Source organism: Limulus polyphemus, unplaced genomic scaffold (genome assembly GCF_000517525.1).
Source record: "Limulus polyphemus unplaced genomic scaffold, Limulus_polyphemus-2.1.2 Scaffold2550, whole genome shotgun sequence".
In the NCBI taxonomy this organism is placed as follows: Eukaryota; Metazoa; Arthropoda; class Merostomata; order Xiphosura; family Limulidae; genus Limulus; species Limulus polyphemus.
In genome coordinates this window covers 112493-134393 of record NW_013668160.1, presented here as the reverse complement: position 1 = coordinate 134393, position 21901 = coordinate 112493, and the positions used below count along the sequence as shown (strand labels likewise).

Here is a 21901-nt window from a genome sequence, read left to right as displayed (position 1 = left end):
AGCTTTGTGCTTCATTACAAACAATCAAACACTATTATCGACTTCACCAGTGAATATCAAAACCCTTTAAGTCAGCAAGACTGCATTATTTTCACACCGATAATCCCTTACATAATACAGACACTCATGGTTTCTCTTCTCACGTAAAAATTCGAGACAATACAACAATATCCAGGGTTATCGTACTAAATGAGTCACCCCATAACCAGATCTTACAATATCACTTAACACTAACATATCAAAAGTGTATTTAAAAGATATTTATGTGAATCACGCGTCTGAAAAATTGATCAACTTACCAATGAACTGTTTGTGAAGTGTTATTACACAACCAAGTAGCAAAGAAGCACTAAATGCTATACGTTTAACATTCGTGGATGTGGCCCTGATCACGTGATCAAATAGCACTTGTCAGCGAAAATGAAACCGTAAAGGTGTGAGGAAGAAGTCTAGATAGCACCTGACCCTCCTAGGCAGCAAACAACGCGACCGAACACCGACCCAGACCAGCATGCAGTCTGTCAGCGCTCAGTAGACTAGTTAGAAACTTCTGAGAAACGAAAAATTTGGCGGATGGTCAAATATCAGGGCGTGAAAACATTATGGGACTTCCTTGAAAACATCAGAGGGTACTGTTTTGGAGGTGCTACTCGTGTTATGGGACTTCCTTGAAGCGACGGGTCTAATGGTAGAAACCAATAATTATTACTGAACTTAAAGATGTCATTTCGATAAAGGTTTGGACATTTTCTCCAGAGAGGTGACGTGCTGAAATATAACAAATTATATTACGTGAAGGTTGCAATATCCGCAACTGATAGTGAAAACTTTGAAAAGATACTATAGTAGTTTGGACGTCTAGTAGCATTCCAGAAACCATGTAATGTAGCTCAGTATCTACTCGTGCACTTGAGCTAGACATTTGTCTACTCGTGCACTTGAGCTAGACATTCGTCTACTCGTGCACTTGAGCTAGACATTCGTCTACTCGTGCACTTGAGCTAGACATTCGTCTACTCGTGCACTTGAGCTAGACATTCGTCTACTCGTGCACTTGAGCTAGACATTCGTCTACTCGTGCACTTGAGCTAGACATTCGTCTACTCGTGCACTTGAGCTAGACATTCGTCTACTCGTGCACTTGAGCTAGACATTCGTCTACTCGTGCACTTGAGCTAGACATTTTTCTACTCGTGCACTTGAGCTAGACATTTGCCTACTCATACGCTTAAACAAAATATTTGCCCACATGTTACAAAGTTCGTTCTACAGACTGTTCTAACTACATCAATTCCCTGTAAAATATCTACACTGTATCGACTTTGCCACAAATTTTTTTTATCAGTTTATGTTTATTTATTGTCAAGCACAAAGCTACAGAACTGGTTGTTTGTGCTCTGCCCACTGCGGGTATTGAAATCCAATTTTTAACATTATAAACTTTCAGACTTACCACTGAGCTACCGAAGGTTTCAAAGTTTATTAAATATCTGTAAATTATGTAATAACTTAATGAACGTCATAAAACTATGCATAAAATTATCATTTCGTACAAGCATTTGTCGTGTTTTCTTCGATATTACTAATCTCACGATAAAACTCGTTTTCATAAGCTGTGGGTCGCGGACTTGAATCCCCGTCACACCAAATATGCTCGCCCTTTTAGCCGTAGGGGCGTTATAATGTAACGGTCAATCCCACTATTCGTTGGTAAAAGACTACTCCAAGAGATGGCGGTGGGTGATGTTGACTAACTGCCTTCCCTCTTGTCTATCACTGGTAAATTACGGACGGCTAGCGTAGAAATCCCTCGTGTAGCTTTGCGCGAAATTCAAACCAAACTAGAACTGGGTAAGTGTTTCAAATATGAATTTTTGTTATTGGGTTTATTATCTTCTTTTTTTTAAAATTGGGCCTGGGTTTGTAATTTTATAAGATTAAACAAAAAGTGGTACGCAAGCCTGAAGCGTTTGAGAACCACTGGACTAGAGGGAACGCAGCACCAACCGTAAACTCATGTCTCGCCGACTAGCGGGATTTGACCGCCACCTTTATAACGCATACACGGCACCAGTGTGGAGCGTGATTATTAATTTTTTTTTTCTTTTCGGTAACGAAGGACCTGTAGATCCACAATTCGGCACACTTACCTTCGGGCCACATTCGGACACTTTCTATAAACTTATTATGTATATATATATATATTATAAATTTGATGACGAGGAACCCATAAATGTTTTTATTTGTTATTTGTTTTCCGATTATGACTTTCTTTTGTTTTGTAATTATAATTACCAGTATTCCACAGGTATTTGTACATAAATATTAAAACTAATATAAATATGGTAGACTTAGTTTACTAAGTGATATCAATATAATAACTATAGGTAACTTAGTAATAGTAGTACTTACCAGACCTGTTGTACATTGCTATGGCCTTTAGTTTTCATAACGCATGTTAGAAGTCAAACAAGCACATGTAAGACCAAATTTGAGCCAACTTAAATCAACTGGTATAATCAATTAATTAACAAATGAAGTCCATCTTATAGATAGACGAGTACATGATTTCAACCCTTTGCATAAAATAAGAATTTGACTCCAGTGATTTGCACCGTTTTGAATTTCGAGATTGCTTAGGTCTTATGAACATTTATATTTTCAAATCTCACCAAGTTGAATCCATAAACATTACAATGATTGAACTGAAATTATAAAGCAGAAATATTTTTGGTAGGGGCTACTTGAAATTTATTTTACACGATAAAATTCTAAATCTCAACAAAATGCTGAAATTTCTGTGATCCCTAGAAAAGTGTGCGCGTGCTTAGCTTATTAGCAGGATGCTTGCCGGAAATCGTCTGCTACTTACTACACTGTTGTTGTTATATATTTGACATATTTGTTATATATATATATATATACTAGCTTCATCAGGGCTAGTAGTAATTTTACTGTGAAAATGGCTAAATCCTCTAGTATGTACTACAAATTCTAAACAACAAAACTATTTCCAGCAATCAACTGAATCCTCAATAGTTATATATTTGAATTTAGTCATTTGAAACGGGACAAAGCTTTCTAAATTTATACACCGCTGGACTGGAAGTACTTTATTGTTGAGAGAAGCGATTTAGGTTTACTGCTACTGCTAGTAATGTTAGTTTTGATCTCAGTTTTTGTTGTTTTTCGCGCCTACATCGTTTTGTTTGTCCGGACGTTCAACGTAATTGGCGTGGCAGTAATGACTAGAATATTTTCGAAAGTTTAAGACACAATTTAAGCCATATATAAAAAGTGAGTTATGCTTAATTTGGGGAGGGGGAGAGAATTAACAAGAGCATGAATTAGTCAGTTTGTCTGTTACTTCAGCCAGTTAGTCAATTAGATAGTTCAGTGTTGTAAATAATGAGTTTGTTTCGACATGTTATTACAGATACGATAAAGTGCCGTACATGCGAGAAAATTAAGATGTGAAAATACTTGTTTAAACGTCTAATGTAAAGTTAGGTCTGCCGGAACTTGAATTTCAAGAAACAAAGTATTATCTCCGTTAAGTTTTTCTTTGTTGTTGTTGTTTTCTCTAAAGAATAACCTAAAAGAACCCACCCAACTACAGAAACAGTTATAACACGGGTGTAAATAGTAGTATTATCTTAGCAAAAATAAAATAAAAGGTCAGGCCAAATTACAAGACGATGACATGTGACCGAAGCGAGAATGAAAATTTAACTGAAATTAAGAAACAGTGGAAAGAAGATCAATAAAAATGTTCTGTTGTGCCAACTTTAGGACCTTCCTGAAGTACTACAGGTACACTAGCAACTTCCAAAGTTAAGCAATTTAGCGGGCAAGATCAACAGCATCACCCAATCAATAAGCCTAACAACGAGTAACCTTAAGTTCTATATTTACATAAAATGATAAATGTCACAATTCGACTTCTATACGTCTATAAACTTATCTTGTCATTTATTTTTGAATACTCTGCATTTTAATCAAAGTGACAATACTTTTAAGTTTTTTATCATAGTTGGAGATTTATTGATCAATAAATATAAAAGATAAATAAAAAATTGTGGAATTTAAAAACCTGCAAATAAGGATCGTAAAAAAAAAGTATGGAAACAAGACTGGAGATACTGTAGACATTATTTACTCAAACTACAAACCCATATTCTGGCTCCATGCTGTTACCTAAAGTTACACTTGGTGGAGTTAAACAGGGATTTGTAGTTTGAATAAATAATGTCTACAGTATCTCCAGTTTTTAAATTCCCAATTTGTTATTTATCTTGTTTGCTGCCTTTTTTTATTCTCAGTTATGGGCAAAGTATTACTTGATTTGGTAGCTAGATTTACACATTTTAATGATAATAAACATCGCTAGTAGCTTGCTGATATAGTTCATGATGATTTACTGTAGCTATTGACTATTTGATCACATTAGTTCAAAATGTAAAATGTTGAGCTGCAGCTGAAGATTGTCATGGATATATTTTTGAGACTATAGTGAGCACTTATTGCTCCTATGTAATTAAATTCTCTATTTATAATACATAGCATTGAGCAAATATGTGCCTAGACAAAGATACAACCCCCACCAAGTGCTTATAATATTTTAGAAGAAGGAAATTCTAAAACATCGCTTTAAATAAACCATCATGTCTTTTAAAGTAATTATTCTATGAATGTGTGTAATATGATTTAATATTATGTGTATTTATTATTTTACTGTTCACTTCATACATCATACAGGGGTTGGCTCCCTAAAGATACCGATTGTATAGTGTACAAAGCATTGAGTATATACATGCTACAATAATCTAGTGTTCATCTGTTATTGGCTGGTTATTCCTGTTTCACCCTGTACTTAAGTTTTTATAGGATCATCAGATATTTGTAAGAAAGCTAACATCAAGGGGTAATGATAACATCACTTCCACTAGCATTATGATGTTTTTTAGCTTATCTACATAAATAAACGTCAATATGTGTGTGTGTGTCTGTATATGTTCTTTATACGTTTCTATATTTCTTGATCACTCAGCACCAAACTTTACACATTGATAGAGGTTATGAGGAAGGAATTGTGGGTTTGGACCCCCCCATCTAATTTCATATTTAATTTTGGAAAACTATCAATGTTATATATTCCTCAGCATTAGAATGAACTATGTAATCACTATTGCTAGAATTCTTTAAAACAGTATGTCTTTTATTTCAGTATTGGTAACTGTATTTTTATTGCACTTTCAATGTTTATTATGTTAAGAAGAAAAAATAGAAGCACACTTTCCTATCCTTTGTTAGAAACGAGTTTTTATTTCTTCTGTCCAACGATCGGGTACTATAACTAGTGTCAAATATAGAAGAAACAAATCGTCTTTTCGATAGCCCTTCACAGTACTTTGTTTGATATTCTACAAATGGTTAGGGTGAAATATACCAAGCCGTTTTTGTTGTAGGTAGCAAAGAGAATATTGATAATATGAAAAATTACAAACGGGACGTTTTGACCAGATTTTCTTTTCCTTATAGAGTCTAACATGCATGCTTTTTTGCGCTTTGTTATATGTACAGCCTTAATAATAATAAAGGTTTTAAATTGTTGTTTAAACTAAATCTTTACTGTTTAAGGTGCTTTTTGCCCGAACGTTCTGTTAAGATTTTGTACAATTCCATGTGATCCATGATAACCGAAATTTGATCCTTTTCAAGTAAAAACCTATGAAATTCAAAATTTCTACACGTTTTCCACATTATAAAACAAAGATTGTCTTTACACGTTTACTGTATTTTTACTCTCTTTTTAAAGACGAAGAGCAAAATTGTTTCGTATATATTAATAATGAAATATGTATTATTTAGTACTTCCTAAGGCTATGTGTACATCCCAAATTATGTACATGCGTATATACACATACATACATTATATATATATACATACAGAGAGAGGGAGAGAAACACACACATATGGATAAGTGTTAAGTAATGGTAATTAAGAACGTTTTTAAAATAGCACTTTGTACCATACATTGAACTCTACATATAGTTCAGTGGTACTATACCAGTTTAATGTAGCACACCCTAAAACAATAGGCTGAGGGGGGTACACTTCACTTTCACAGCTGAAGGAGTGTGTGAATTTACTTGTTTCTCAATCGTGTGTACAAATGTATTTTTAATTTGTTAATCGACATCATGACGTGGAAATGAAGCGTAAAAACATGGTACATTACACAGCTTATCCTGCTTTGTTAACCATTCAAGTTATTGACTATTTTTCAGAACATATAGTTACTTTGTAATATAGTTTAACGTCTTTTAAGTTTATAAGTTACTAGTTTGAGCCTGAAAGTAAATGTAGACTCGTACACATGGTTAGGTTTAACCATTCCCTAATGTGTTAAACTCTAAACACCACAATTCTCTATTAATGACGCACTTCTGGTGACCTTATAAACAAAGGGTTATAAACAATACCCAGTTCTGTTGATTTTTTAAACTCAAGCTTTCGACTGTTTTCCAAAAGTTTACATCAAGCAAATGGATTTGTGTATGATTTCGGATGTTCGCTCAAAGCTATATAAAGGCTATCTACGCTAGAGTTCCCTAATTTTGAACTGACTAGAGGAAAGGAGGCTAGTCTACAGCACCCATAGCAAACTCTTTAGGGTAACTCTGAGTAAAAGTATTTTACTCTTATAACACACCCACGTGCGGAAATAATCATGTACCCTTAGATCCACATCAGCCCATGCCGTAAATGATGGAAAACTAAAAGTACTATAAATAACCATGTACCCTTAGATCCACAGAGTGGCACATTAACCATCAGCCCATGCCGTAAATGATGGAAAACTAAAAGTACTATAAATAATCATGTACCCTTAGATCCACAGAGTGGCACATTAACCATCAGCCCATGCCGTAAATGATGGAAAACTAAAAGTACTATAAATAATCATGTACCCTTGGATCCACATCAGCCCATGCCGTAAATGATGGAAAACTAAAAGTACTATAAACTCAAATTACAGTTCAAGAAATAATAATAAACAAATTCAAACCACCATAGCTATAATTTATAAATATTTATGACGTCACTAAAGCATTGAATGTGGTATTGTAAGATCATTTTATCTATATTTGTAATCGAAAGTCAATTTACAAAGATGTTTTAAGAAACGATTACAATACCAGTTACAAATCGCTTTCTTTTCCCGTTTTTGGGACGAATATAATTTTCTAGACTAAGTGTAAATATTCGTATATAAACAATCTGTAATTTTTCAACGTGACAAACCGGAAACATTAATGTGGCAAACCGGAAACATTAATGTAGGAGAAAACATGGACTGAACTCTTTAAATTTCGTAGACCAAGAAGTAACCATAAATAATAATTTTAAACTGGCATGGCACTTCTATATCGGTTACTGACTGCACGTGACAATACTACTTTAACTATAAACTTTATAACTTAACATTTATTCCGAGTATATTCTAGTCACACAGATTAATATTATTATTTTATATAACTTAATTACAATTGTATATAATCCAAAGGTGGCGTGGTAAACTGTGGAACTTAGAATTAGGCTACTTACACCGAGAAGAATACTTCCTCATATTTACGTTTAAGGTAATGAAAATTGTGATATATACATACATACATATCATCATATGAACTTACCTGTTTTAACTCGACTGTCTTAAATTATTTAATAATAATAATATCGAAATCGATTATTTTAGAAATATAACTGGGCGCCTGTTCAAATTAATTAATTATTTATAAATAACACGTAAATCATGTTGCTAAACTAAGTTAACACATTTTACTAACAATATTTAACATTTACCATAACGTTCTAAAAATTTGAAGTTATTACAAAAAATAATACATAAAACTTATCATTTTCTTTGTCAAGGTTTTTGTTAAAATATAACAGTAACACTCGACCTAGCCCTATACAAATACCAGTCTACAAACCACACACTTTACGGGCTTTTCTCCACGCTACCACGTGATATAAACTTGGCAATGATGAGAAGGTCAGAACCTACCACAAGCCGTAGTGAAGAAGTCTGATGAAATCCGCCTGAAGTTAATAAGACCAAATCCTTACTTTATAACATAAGTGAACCGTTTAATTATTATTATTATTTTTTATACATGATTACATTTATGTGTATATACGTATCATGCAAATAAAAACTTTAGGTAATTAAGCACAGACAGTACCCATTCCTTTCTTTATTGTTTTACAATTACAGCGAAATAAGCATCTCGAACCCTACACAAAAAAACTCACTTTTACGCATGCGCGAAACTATTATTAATGAGACGCAAAGCCTGCCTCACATTCAAATATTTTTCTAACTCAGTCTTTTACTTTTGTTTTTTAATACCTTTAAATAATAATTGATTTTCCAATATAACTATCAGCTGTGTTCTTCATGCCGATGTTAGTTTAAATAATAATTTGTTTACATTGTTTTTACGAACCGTTTATGTATTTATCATTCCCTATTATCGGCACGTAGTTTTTCTTAGTAATTCTAGATATGCTAATATTGTTCTTTACACGCGATTGGAAGTTTCCACCACAGCTTTGTACAAGTAACTTTCCAATTTCAAAACCAGCAAATAACATTTCAAGTAAAAAAACAAAAAAAAACATTTAAATTACCAGTAATTAAATATATTTGACTTCTACTACGAAGAAATGAATATTTCGCATTCTAAACTTTATGAACTTTATTTGATCTAGCATACACAAGGTTTTAAAAACGTTGCAACAGTTAACAATATTATTATTAAATTTCAAGCGGTTAACATGCTATACGTTTTACTGTTTGGAAGTATGTTACCTGTTTCTTATTCCTTTATCAAAATTGGGAATCAAAAACAGACAAAAAATTTAATATCGCCTTTTTTTTTTCTAATATAATTTCTTTTAATAAAAAAATGATTTGGAAGCCACTTCTCTTATTGCATCTTATCACGATATGAAAGTCAAGAATTACACCGATTTTCGTTCACTTTCAAAGAGTACTACTATTACTTACGTAACAAACCTTTCAACTCTAACCTACACCTGTTTATTCACAGGGCCGCGCTGGCGGGAGGGGGAAGTTTCCCTCAAATGTTGCCCTCCAAGCTTATACATTCCATTAAGAAAATTAAGATGTATTTTATATTTAGCCCAATTATATACCTAATGTCCCCCACAGACACACACACTTAAGAAAAGCTAGAGCCGGGACCAGCTTATTTATATTTTGATATTTGTGACTCCAAATGACCATGATGCTACAGGTACGACAACAGAAGTCACGTGACGCTAGTAGCACGTCATGATATTCTGGAAGGATCATGTCTGTTCGTGGCAACTCTGGTTTTTTCTACGCGCCCTCTATTCTTGTATATAAGTGCGCCAGATAAAGCGAAATTAATTAATCAAAACAGAATTGCAGAAAGACAGAGACCGATAATTGAGTCAAGCGCGGTAGTGACTGTAAGTTAAGTGTGTGAATCGTTGTAAATTATTGCGTGTGTCAAAGTGAAAGTTACTGTGGAAATTACGTGTATTGCAAAGTTGAATTGAGAAAGAATAAACTAGTTTTATTTAAGAAAACACTTGTATCGCTGAAGTTTCTCGGAAAGAATTTCTACGAAAAATCAACAAAAGAACACAGATGTAACACTACGTTACAACTTCCACCAGACATTTTCCTAAAGTAATTGTATAGCTGCTTCGTGCGAGTACACGCTAGCAAAGCTAAAGATATGGCTGAAGCAAGCCTAATTAGTTGAGGGAGTGTGCGCGCACCTGCTCGAGAGAAAGCACCATCCTTTTTCAGTTAAGTAAAGTATAAAAGTATTTCAAATGTCCCAAAACTCGAGCACTTTTGAATGGTTAAATTATTCTTGAGAAGCAGACATCTAAATATTTTTTCACATTAATTAAATCATCATATAAAGGTACTATCAGAGTAAGTAATATTCACAGTTTATAGACGATCTAAGGTTTCTGTTAAAAAACGTTTTTACAATGTAGAAAAGGTGTAAAGCTATTCTAAGATCCAACGAGCGAAAATCAAGAAGAGTATTTCATAATATGTCAACCATACTACAACTGCCATATCTGGTGTTGATGAGGCCTTTCTTTCAATACCAGAGCTAATCATTACATCTGAGATAAGACAGATGTAATAATGGTCTAGGCACCATATACATCATAAGTACCGTAGTACTTATAGTAGGAATGGACCAGATGTGCAATACAAGTTAAAATCTCAAACACACTGCAAACAGCATGTACAGTATCTTACAAAAGTATCCACCCACCTTGCAAAGTTTCCACATTTTGTTTCCATCTGACCTTGCAATCATGAAACTTTTAAATCGGACTTTATATTTAGAAGCTACACAACCTACTCCAAACTGAGAAAGATGAAAAACGCTGATATTATGTAAATAAATTAGATTTTTAAAGAAAATTAGAATATTCTCAATTGCATAAGTATTCAACCCTTTGCTACAGCAACCCTAAATTAGTTCAAATGTAAAATGTTAGTTTGAAAGGCCACAAAATTAGCGTAATAGTCTCTGTCTGTATGTAATCAAAGTGGTTTAACTTGACTTCAGAGTAAATGCATCTGTTTAAGCCACATAGTGATACGACAAACCAACCGAGAAGACCAAGGAGCTTTCCAAATAACTCAGGGATAAAGTTGTAGAGAAGCACAGATCAGGAAAAGCCAGGAAATGTCGAGAGATAGTTCTAAGAAAAGCTACGAGAAGAATAGTCCTAGATCCCAGTCATTCTTGATACTTAGTACCGGAAAAAGCTATGAAACAAGTGTAAAGATTTTTAAATAAAAAAAAAATTAGGAAGTAGGGATGGTAGCACCAAAAAGTAAGGAAACAAGGTAGGAATGGGCGAGGTTAACATTACAACATTTAGTGGTTTTTGGCACTGGTACAACCTCAAAGGGGGTGTGGCCATCGTTCCGCCCATTCTTACTCCGTGTTTTACTTTGAACTTTGATCCAATTATAGGCTTGAATTGGACTTAACAGTAGCTAATCCTTTTTAAATTCTCAATAAACTTTGAAATTCCAAAAATCGGCAGTTACGATACTATTCTTTTGGCTCATAATGTCTCCTATAAACAAAGTATGACTATTGGAGCTTCTTGTCTCACTTCCGACATCAACCCCCTTCCCTATGATGTCATGCATTTCGTTAGGGTCGCATAATTTGATTGTATACATGTATCTGTACTTTGTTGCTGAAACAAAGTTTAAAACAGAGAAATTTAGCTATATACATCTTACATTTAGTTCGAACAATTATAAAGTTACAAAAAGCAAACAAAGTAGGAATGGGCGGAACGATAGCCAAACCACTTTGAAATTGCACCATGTCAAAAACCACCAAGTATTGTAATGTTACCCGCCCATTTCTACATTGTTTCCTTAATTTTTTGGTGCTCCCATTTCTTCCTATTTTTTTTATTCAAAATGTTTTACACTCGTACGTATATAATCACTTGGAGTTTCTGTGACTAGAGAGTAACATGTATGTTTAATGGTATATTTATCTTCAGATACATTACAAAGTATTTTAATTGCTCGCAGTTTTAACGTTTTTAAGTTACTAACCTTTTCTTAGACTGTATATTTCTAAACTTTATCTTAAGACAAATTCCTAGTGAAAAAGTATGATGTGAACAGAAAATTAATGCAAGTGACGTTACAAGAACTAAGATACCTAAATATGAAAGATTTTCTGCTGTAGGAATGGTATAGGATGTGCATATAATATTCTCACTTTCTATTACGTTGCTTTTTATACATACATGCAATGTGATGATAGTTATTATATGTATTGCATAAAGCGTGAGGTAAAATGTTTTGTATATAACAAAAAGTTAGAAATTGATGAAAGTTAATCGTTCAAATCCTTTAATTTCTAGTTTAGTTATTCGTTGGTTGTTTATGAATAACTGTTGCTCATATGTTGTTTGATTGTTTGTCTGTGTGAGTATTCACAGCCTTCGTTTGTTGTTTGTGTATAATTGTTGATCATATAAAGTTGAAGTGACGTGTTGTTTGATTGTTTGTCTGTGTGAGTATTCACAGCCTTCGTTGGTTGTTTGTGTATAATTGTTGAATTGACTGTTGTTTGATTGATTGTCTGTGTGAGTATTCACAGGCTTTGTTGGTTGTTTGTGTATAATTGTTGATCATATAAGGTTTAAGTGTTGTTGATTCATTGTCTGTGTGAGTATTCAGAGTCTTCATTGGTTGTTTGTGTATAATTGTTGGTCATATAAAGTTGAAGTGACGTGTTGTTTGATTGACTGTCTGTGTGAGTATTCACAGTCTTCGTTGGTTGTTTGTGTATAATTTTTGATCATATAAAGTTGAAGTGACGTGTTGTTTGATTCATGGTCTGTATAAAAAACATTAATAGCTTTGTTGTAACCTTTCTCTTAAAATGAATTATAATTTATGCAAAGCCAATTTTGCAGTATTTTTAAAAACGTTTAAATGATGTAGTTTTCACCATTGTCTTTAATAGGAAGTTGAGAATGTATACTGTTACGACAGCGGAAGTCATGTGACGCTGGTAACACGTCATGAGTTTCTAGAAGGATCATGGCTGTTCCTGGCAACTCTAGTCTTTTTTAGACGCCCTCTATTTTAGTATATAAGCCCGACAAATAAAGCGGAGACATAATTGCAGATAGGGAGATATAGAGACAGATAATCGAGTCAAGTCGTAAGTAAAGTGCGTGAATCGTTGTGAATTATAGCGTTTGTTTAAGTTAAAGTGACTGTGGAAATTAAGTGTATTGCAAAGTTGTATTGAGAAAGAATAAACTAGTTTTATTTAAGAAAGGACTTGTATCGCTGAAGTTCCTCGGGAAGAATTTGTACGGGAAATTAACAAACGAACAGAGACGTAACAATACTTATAGTTAGAAGTAACAAGAAAAACAAAATAACTGGTCAGACAAAATGTCCACTAAAAGTTCATAGAATAATAATTCAAGATATTCGAAGGCTATTTGTTCTGCTCTCATCGTTTGCTTTAAATAATTTATATATAACGTTTCCTGCGTTAAAAATGGATCTTTGTAAAAACTTCCAAATTCGTATAAAGAAGATCTATTCGGTAGTTAATAAGGTGATTTGTTGTCAACTGTGAGGGAGAAGGCTGGTATAAACAATACTGTTGTAAAAAATGTTGTAGTTCTGTGTTTCACATCTGCGCATAATAATTGTTTTGTGTCAAGTTCTCAGGTCCGTACATAAATGTTTGAAAGGGGGGGGGGTCTAATTTGTGAGATCAAAAGCAAACATATTGTGCGAAGTATAATCAGCATGCAAGGCATGTTAATACTACAGGGGTTTAGGGGGCATGTCTCCCAGAAAATTTGTAAAAAAATAGGGGCTATGAGATTAAATCTGGAAGCAATTTTGTGTGAAACATAGCTTGAACAATTGCGTGGCTGTTTATATAAAACCCACAAACGTCCAATGAAAAGTCAACAAATCATTATTCTGTTGTAACACTGCATGGGGAGGTAGACTTAAATTAGCATAAATATGTATGTTTTATTATAGTAAAGTACTGTACTATCTACATGCAGAGTAGTTATTAACTGTTAAATTATATTACTAATTTAAACAACTCTGTACAACAATAGTATATCAGCTATTTCAATCATTGGCTATCATACACGTACATGTAGGCACTACTGAAATAACACGGTAGCATGCTCCATTCTTCTGGGGTGCTTTTCCATAAATAACTTACACACAGTTTCAGTGTTGATAGCAGTGTTATAATGATTGTGTATTAAAGCTAAAGCACTCAGTCTTTCTTCGGTTTTTGTACACCTCAGGAGAGCAGGATATTCAACCGGCGGAGAGCAGATGCCTAGCGTTCACACGATCACGAACTTTGTGGCAGTGTGCCAAAGTGTTTCACTAACAAAAAACATATTTGTAAATTGTGTTCTAAAGTAACTGAACCAGCCTGAGTGGACTTTGGCAAAAAAGAAAAAGAAAAAAGAAGAGAAATAGTTAAAGCTCTGGATACAACTGTGATAACCAACAGTGTAACGAACATTTATATATACGTTTGACTTGTTTAATGTATTCTTTTAAGACAAGTGCACTGTGTTGCTATTTGTTTATTGTTGAAATTTATCGTCAACAAATAACAGACACCTCCTGTAAAGAATCCGGCCTACAAAACCTGACAGTAGCAATACGGCTGTGGGATTTCCAATTACAAAATGTCAACAGAAACCATTATATGCGACTATTTCAAGCCATAAATGCAAATGTTTAATCAGAAGAATGAAGACTACGTAGAAACCGTAAAACACCAACCATAAGTAGCTGCTCTATAACTATATAAGCATGATTTTTTACATCACAAAAATATGGGATTCGGCGCACGTGCATGGGTTCTGCAACTCAGCAAAGTAGTAGTATTCCGTTGTTTTTGCCGCCTAGTGAGTAACCGTTAGCATTCCTTTGTTTTCTGTGTTGAAGTCCTGGAGTGGACTTCACGCTGTTACAGTATATCGTCTTGTGAAGTTTATTTACGACCAATCGCTGTAGATCCATATCCAATCACCTTGCTCCTCGAAGTGAACTTTTTGTTGCAATTAAGAGTGGAGATTTGTAAGTGGGTGGGCTTAAAATTGTTCCCTTGTTGAAAGGACACGTTCAATTAAGAGTGGAGATTTGTAACTGGGTGGGCTTAAAACTGTTCCCTTGTTGAAGGGATACGTTCAATTAAGAGTGGAGATTTGTAAGTGGGTGAGCTTAAAACTGTTCCCTTGTTGAAGGGATACGTTCAATTAAGAGTGGATATTTGTAAGTGGGTGGGCTTAAAACTGTTCCCTTGTTGAAGGGATACGTTACAGTAGTTTGCGAGACAAATCTTTCATATTCCACGATAATAAAACCAATCTAGACACAAAAGTTAAGTATTTCAATGAAAGGGATATTTGCATTATGGAACAGTAGCGTGCATTAAAAGGAAGAAAGAAAATGGATAGTTCACAACCGTCTACCAGTTACACATCTAAGGTAGTGATGAAATACGAATAGCTTGTCACGAAAAGTAAAACAAGAATACAGGGTACTTGCATTTTATATGCGAGTCTCCCGTTGAAATTTAAATAAGATAAATGATAAATTCACACGGATGTAGAATAAAAAATATATAAGGAAGTAAGAGCAATGTTGACAAGAAAACATTCAGAAGTACGATAATCTAAGGTTATAGAAGTTCAATCTGATATATGACGTAAGTGGCCACAACAAAGAACAGAAATTTATTATTGCCCTGCAAGTGATACAACTTTTAAGAAATAGTACACATCATATCAAGGGATTTATGGTGGTTTCAGGTTACAGTAATACACATCATATCAAGGGATTTATGGTGGTTTCAGGTTACAGTAATACACATCATATCAGGGGATTTATAGTACTACTGTAACCTGAAACCATAAATCCCCTGATATGATGTGTATTACTGTAACCTAAAATCACCATAAATCCCCTGATATGATGTGTATACTGTAACCTGAAACCACCATAAATCCCCTGATATGATGTGTACTACTGTACCCTGAAACCACACTTCATATCAGGGGATTTATGGCGGTTACAGGTTACAGTACAACACTTTATATCAGGGGATTTATGGTGGTTTCAGGTTACAGTAATACACATCATATCAGGGGATTTATGGTGGTTTCAGGGTACAGTAGTACACATCATATCAGGGGATTTATGGTGGTTTCAGGTTACAGTAGTACACATCGTATCAGGGGATTTATGGTGGTTTCAGGTTACAGTAGTACACTTCATATCAGGGGATTTATGGCGGTTACAGGTTACAGTACTACACTTTATATCAGGGGATTTATGGTGATTTCAGGTTACAGTAGTAAACATCATATCAGGGGATTCATGGTGGTTTCAGGTTACAGTAGTGCACATCGTATCAGGGGATTTATGGTGGTTTCAGATTACAGTAGTACACAAAGTATCAGGGGATTTATAGTGGTTTCAGATTATAGTAGTACACATCGTATCAGGGGATTTATGGTGATTTCAGATTACAGTATTATACATCGTATCAGGGGATTTATGGTGATTTCAGGTTACAGTAGTGCACATCGTATCAGGGGATTTATGGTGATTTCAGATTACAGTATTATACATCGTATCAGGGGATTTATGGTGATTTCAGGTTACAGTAGTACACTTCATATCAGGGGATTTATGGTGGTTTCAGATTACAGTAGTACACTTCATATCAGGGGATTTATGGTGGTTTCAGATTACAGTAGTACACGTAATATCAGGGGATTTATGGTGGTTTCAGGTTACAGTAGTACACATCATATCAGGGGATTTGTGGTGATTGAAGTTTATAGTTGTAAACTGTATGTAAAGAGATTTATGGTGGTTTCAGATTACAGTAGTACACGTCATATCAGGGGATTTATGGTGGTTGAAGTTTACAGTAGTAAACTGCATGTAAAGAGATTTATGGTGGTTTCAGGTTACAGTAGTATACATTATGTAAAGAGATTAATGGTGGTTGGATGTTACAGTAGTAAATTGCATGTAAAGAGATTTATGGTGGTTGTTGGCTACATCTAGAATTGTAAACTAAACACCTGAAAAGATAAGAAAAACGTCTTGACGCCACTTTACTTCGAGAAAATAACATATAAAGTGGATGCCACTAAGGAGGATTCTATCAAAACAACGCATCTAGCCAATTCCTCCTCAAAAGAAGGAAACGAAAACGAGAACTCGTGTAATACAGTCTACAAAATATCAGCTAAGTCACCAGATGCATACCCTCTGGGTTCCTCAAACGGACCATCAGAAATTGTCTCCACCAGACTTTGATGGACTCTAGTGACTAAGTAAAGAGTAGTGGGACAACACTGGTTTTATGGACAAACAAAAAAAGTTCCCTGCAATTTAAATTTTGCTGCAAAGCAAAATACCGTAATCGAAAACATCACTTAGAATACGATTATTAATAAAAGAAAGTTTATAAGGTGTAGATATTCATCTTGTATACTTAAAACAAACCTTACTCAGTTGAATAAGATGAATGTAAAGACATTAAAATACCGTGTCCACTAAGATCTTGTGTTTTATTGGAACTCTTACATTATAGCAATAAAGAGCATGAGACTGTACAGAATGTGTGTCTAATTATCGTTTATTAACTAAATGACATTTATTTCATTGCGGTGTCTGGCTTTAGACATTTCATTCACATTTAGTATTATTGTGCATTATATGATGTTTTTGAATTTGTCGTCAAAGAGAATTGTGTGAAATATAGCATAACCCTTCCCAAGTGAATTAATATTGGTGTAATTTTAAGATAAATATATTGGTAATAAGATACAAGAGAACAGGTGGCGGTGAAAACGTAGCATCATGGTGACTAAAATGTAGCATCAAGAGAAACAAACCTCAAAATGTAAATAATCAAATGTAGGCGAGACTCAATGTGACTCTTACGTGAGGTATAGAAAATGAAAATTAGTGTAACTGTAAGCACGTGTAATAACATGCACGAGGATAAGGGTCAGCCAAGACGTGGCTACCAGTCATTTAGTGTAACTGTAAGCACGTGTAATAACATGCACGAGGATAAGGGTCAGCCAAGACGTGGCTACCAGTAATTTGATGTAACTGTAAGTACGTGTAATAACATGCATGAGGATAAGGATCAGCCAAGAAGTGGCTACCAGTCATTTAGAAACACAGACCTCAAACTTTAGTCATCAAATCTACGACACAGTTAAAAGGTTTACACGAGTACCCTTTCAAAGTGAACGAAAACGTTTAGTTGTTGAATACAGTATGTGAATCTGTATTTCACGAATATTGGATAGCATATATTATGGCTCCAAATTGTAAAACGAACATAATGCAATCTTAAAACTGAAAATTTCAAAAAACAACGATTATTTTATACGCAATTCTATAAAAATGAGATTATTTCCAGTGTCCAAATTACTAAAATACAATAATTTACTGTACAGGATAAAAAGTGGTAAAAAAAACCCGATGAGACTGGAAAACAATATAATACACTCTACATGTTTCAACCTATACTACTGTGCCATCCTCAGGAGTGTAATGTTTTGCAAAAAATAACACCTATTTATACAATTATCAAGACACCAATTTACATATTAAAGAATTTCACGCCATCTGTTGACAACATTTCCATCATCCTTATTCAATAATTTAAATTAACTTTTTTTACGTTTAATTATCTCAATAGATTCACGTATATTCATGCCAATTAAATTTCCAGGTTGTGCTAAAATATGAAAAAATTCCGATTGAAATGTGTGATTAGTTTCACACACTAAGGACTAAAAAGGTCGTTATCAAAGTCGACAAAATCTAGTGTAAGTAGAACTAAAAAGACCGTTATCAAAGTCGGCAAAATCAAATGTAAGAAGTACTAAATAGAGCGTTATCAAAGTCGACAAAATATGATGCAAGAAGGACTAATAAGTTGAATTGTGTGATTAGTTTCACTAACACGTTCTGCTAAAGGTGAAATTGTAATATTATTATTTTTAACATTTCTTTTCTTTTAAGCTCATTTAGGCTAAATTCTAAATTTATAATATTTTATATATGCCAAATGTTTCCATTAAATCAATTTTATCTTTAGTTGTATTAAGAATTTCGCTGATTTTGTTTATCGGTTTTTATATCGGAAAAATATTTATTTGTTTTTTAATTTTTTCATTATTTGACAAGATAAATCAGGTATATATGATAGTACTAAATACTCTTTCTTACTTTTTTCAGCAAATGGTTTTAACTTAATATTTTTATCCCTGCTTTTTTAGTTTTATGACAGCTCTGTCAACAACATCTGGATTAAAACCTCTTTCCACTGCTATGTGCTTAATCAACAATAACTCATTATTGATATCATCCTGTTTACAACATAATCTTAATATCCTATCCACATAAGAGTAAAAAACACAGTTTTTTTGTTTAGATGTAGATGTGGCGGAATGATTACAGAGAAAGGCTTACGATAAATGGTAGTTTCCAATTTATCCTTATTTTTACACACTAAAACATGCAAAAAATGTAAACAATTATGTATCTCAACTCCATAATTAAATCTTATAGAATTATCAATGTTATTAAGGTAATTAGAAAAATTAGCTAGTTCATCTTTACCATCCCGCCAAATCAAAAATGTATCATCAACATAACTTAACCAAACTTTAGGTTTTTCTAACGCGTCAGTTTCAAAACTGTCCACAAATAAATCACATAATAATGGAGATAAAGGAGAACGCATAGCTAAACCTCCGTTCTGTTTATAAACTTTCCTGTTAATTAAAAACAAAAATGATTTTTCAACACATACTTCTACCAGGTTAATTATATCCATTATTTCTAAGACTGAATTATTGTTTTCTTTCAGTTTTTTTCTCAACACAAGCAATAGCTTTTTTCCCAGGTACTTTGGTAAACATTAACACAACATCAAATGACACCAAAATATCTTTTTGATCTAAAATTATATGCTCAATTCTTTCCACAAATTCAAACAAATTCTTAACTGTGTATTTATTTTTATCCCTTAAAAATGAGAATTTTTTAGATATAAATTTTGCTACATTATAAGTTGAACTCTTAGTATTGGATACAATAGGTCTGAAATTGTAACCAATCTTATGAACTTTAGGCAAGGCACATAATCTAGGTAAAATAAAGTTACTGGGTATTAAACTTTGCTTTTCATAAGGTGTTAGGGTTATGCAACTTTTAATTTTTTATTGAACTATTGTATGAAGTTTATTTATAGGATTAAGTTTAATGTTCTCAAACGGACTTTCTTTCAAAATTTCTTCCACTTTAAAATTGTAATAATTTTTATTAAGAATAACATTTTGTCCCCCTTTATCAGCCTTGCAAATGACATGTCCCCCTTTATCAGCCTTGCAAATGACAACATCTAGTTCTTTAGATTTTTCAAAGTCTTTTTATTATTATGTTTGAAGTTAAGAACAAAGATAAACAATGGGCTATCTTTGCATGCCCACCACGGGTATCTAAACCCGGTTTCTAGCGTTGTAAGTCGCAAGACATACCGCTGTGCCACTGGGGGGCATTATTTTTGAACTTAAAATTATTTAATAAAGTTCAACACTCACTTCTAATAATATGCACTTTTTCATCATTTAATTTTTTAAAGTTAGTTTCAAGTTCAGTTATGATATCTTTTTAAAACCTTTATTTGGACCAATTGAGAAATTTAAACCTCTGTTTAAAACATCAATCTGTTTATCATTTAGTATTAAATCAGATTTATTTATGACTTTTTTCTTATTTTAGCACAACCTGGAAATTTAATTGGTATGAATATACGTGAATCTATTGAGATAATTAAATGTAAAAAAAGTTAATTTAAATTATTGAATAAGGATGATGGAAATGTTGTCAGAAGATGGCGTGAAATTCTTTAATATGTAAATTGGTGTTTTGATATTTGTATAAATAAGTGTTATTTTTTACAAAATATTACACTCCTGAGGATGGCGCACGTTGAAACATGTAGAGTGTATTATATTGTTTTCCAGTCTCATCGGGGTTTTTTACCACTTTTTATCCTGTACAGTAAGGTATTGTATTTTAGTAATTTGGAGACAGGAAACAATCTCATTTTTATATAACTGTGTATAAAATAATCGTTGTTTTTTAAAAATTATGAGTTTTTAAGATTGAACATTACACATGTGCCAAAAATGTAAAAAACAACATAAAGCAGTAAGCATGTGTATTATATAAATTATTATCAAAGCATAAAGAACCGTATTCAATCTTTTATGTTAAAAGAAAAACTACTTTTTTTTTTTTTTGAAAAAAAATCGATAGTAAATATTTTGGTCTGTATTTACTTTCCAATCTTGAATAAAGAATAACAAAGAGCGTATTTCAAACGGGTTGCTTTATTGGGGAGTTAGTTTTTAATTTTAACTGAATTGAGAAAAACTGGACTAGTTGTACTAAAAGTTAACAATATCATAACAATTGAACTTACCTACTTCCCAACAATGGTAATATCGCGCCACAGTACTACAGTATACACTATATATATTGTGGTTGCGCACAATAACGATGTTGATTCGTGTTCTGGATCCCAGCGAAATTGTAGCATTTCGACGTTATTGCCATCTAGTGATTAATATAATTGTTAGCATTTCCTTTGTTTTCTTGGAGTTTCAAGTATACATTTTCATTAATACAGACTTATTTGGATTGCAAGTTTCATACGCCTTTCCTAGTTTTAAATTCTTCTGAACGTAGTTAATAATTATATCAAAATGATTTATTGAAGAATTTTCATAATAAACTTTACCGTAAAAATAATTATGACATTTATAATCATAGGTAGAAAAACTGTAAGATTAAAACGTACGTTAACATGTACATGAAAAGTTCAAAGCTTTCGGCAGGTGAATATCTCTTTATTAGGAGTAGAGGCAGAATAATGCCACCTGTCGAAAGCGTTTGTTTTCAGTTTTGTTTGAATTGTGGTTTTAATGACTATCGTCATCGTCTTTGGAATTTATTTTCACAAATGGAGTCTACGTGGTCTTCTTTATTTGCTATTCGTAAAACAAAATAATATTTTCTCTAATATTTACTCAATATGGTTTAAATCTATCAATTTGTCATATCAGAATTATATAAAAAGCGAAGTGTGATTTTGTATCATAATATACTGTTACACCTCCATTCGTTAGTTAATTTTCCATAAATTCGTT

At 33.2% G+C, this 21901-nt stretch overlaps 1 protein-coding gene across 9 annotated transcripts in view; it reads right to left on the bottom strand.

Moving 5' to 3' along the window:
- LOC106467274 (4-hydroxyphenylpyruvate dioxygenase-like protein) overlaps positions 1–21211 on the bottom strand; it is a 56603-nt gene extending 35392 nt beyond the window's left edge. The window contains exons 1-2 of one of the 9 annotated variants that reach the window (XM_013927601.2): positions 21175–21190; positions 8073–8107 (exon numbers count right to left, since the gene is read on the bottom strand). The gene's annotated coding sequence lies outside the window, so the exon portion shown is untranslated. Of the gene's footprint in view, positions 1–7698; positions 7798–7867; positions 8284–21174 lie in introns of those variants that run through there. The other 8 variants (XM_013927605.2, XM_022395414.1, XM_013927606.2 and 5 more) reach the window with 8 other exon arrangements.
- Positions 21212–21901: the final 690 nt, after the last annotated feature.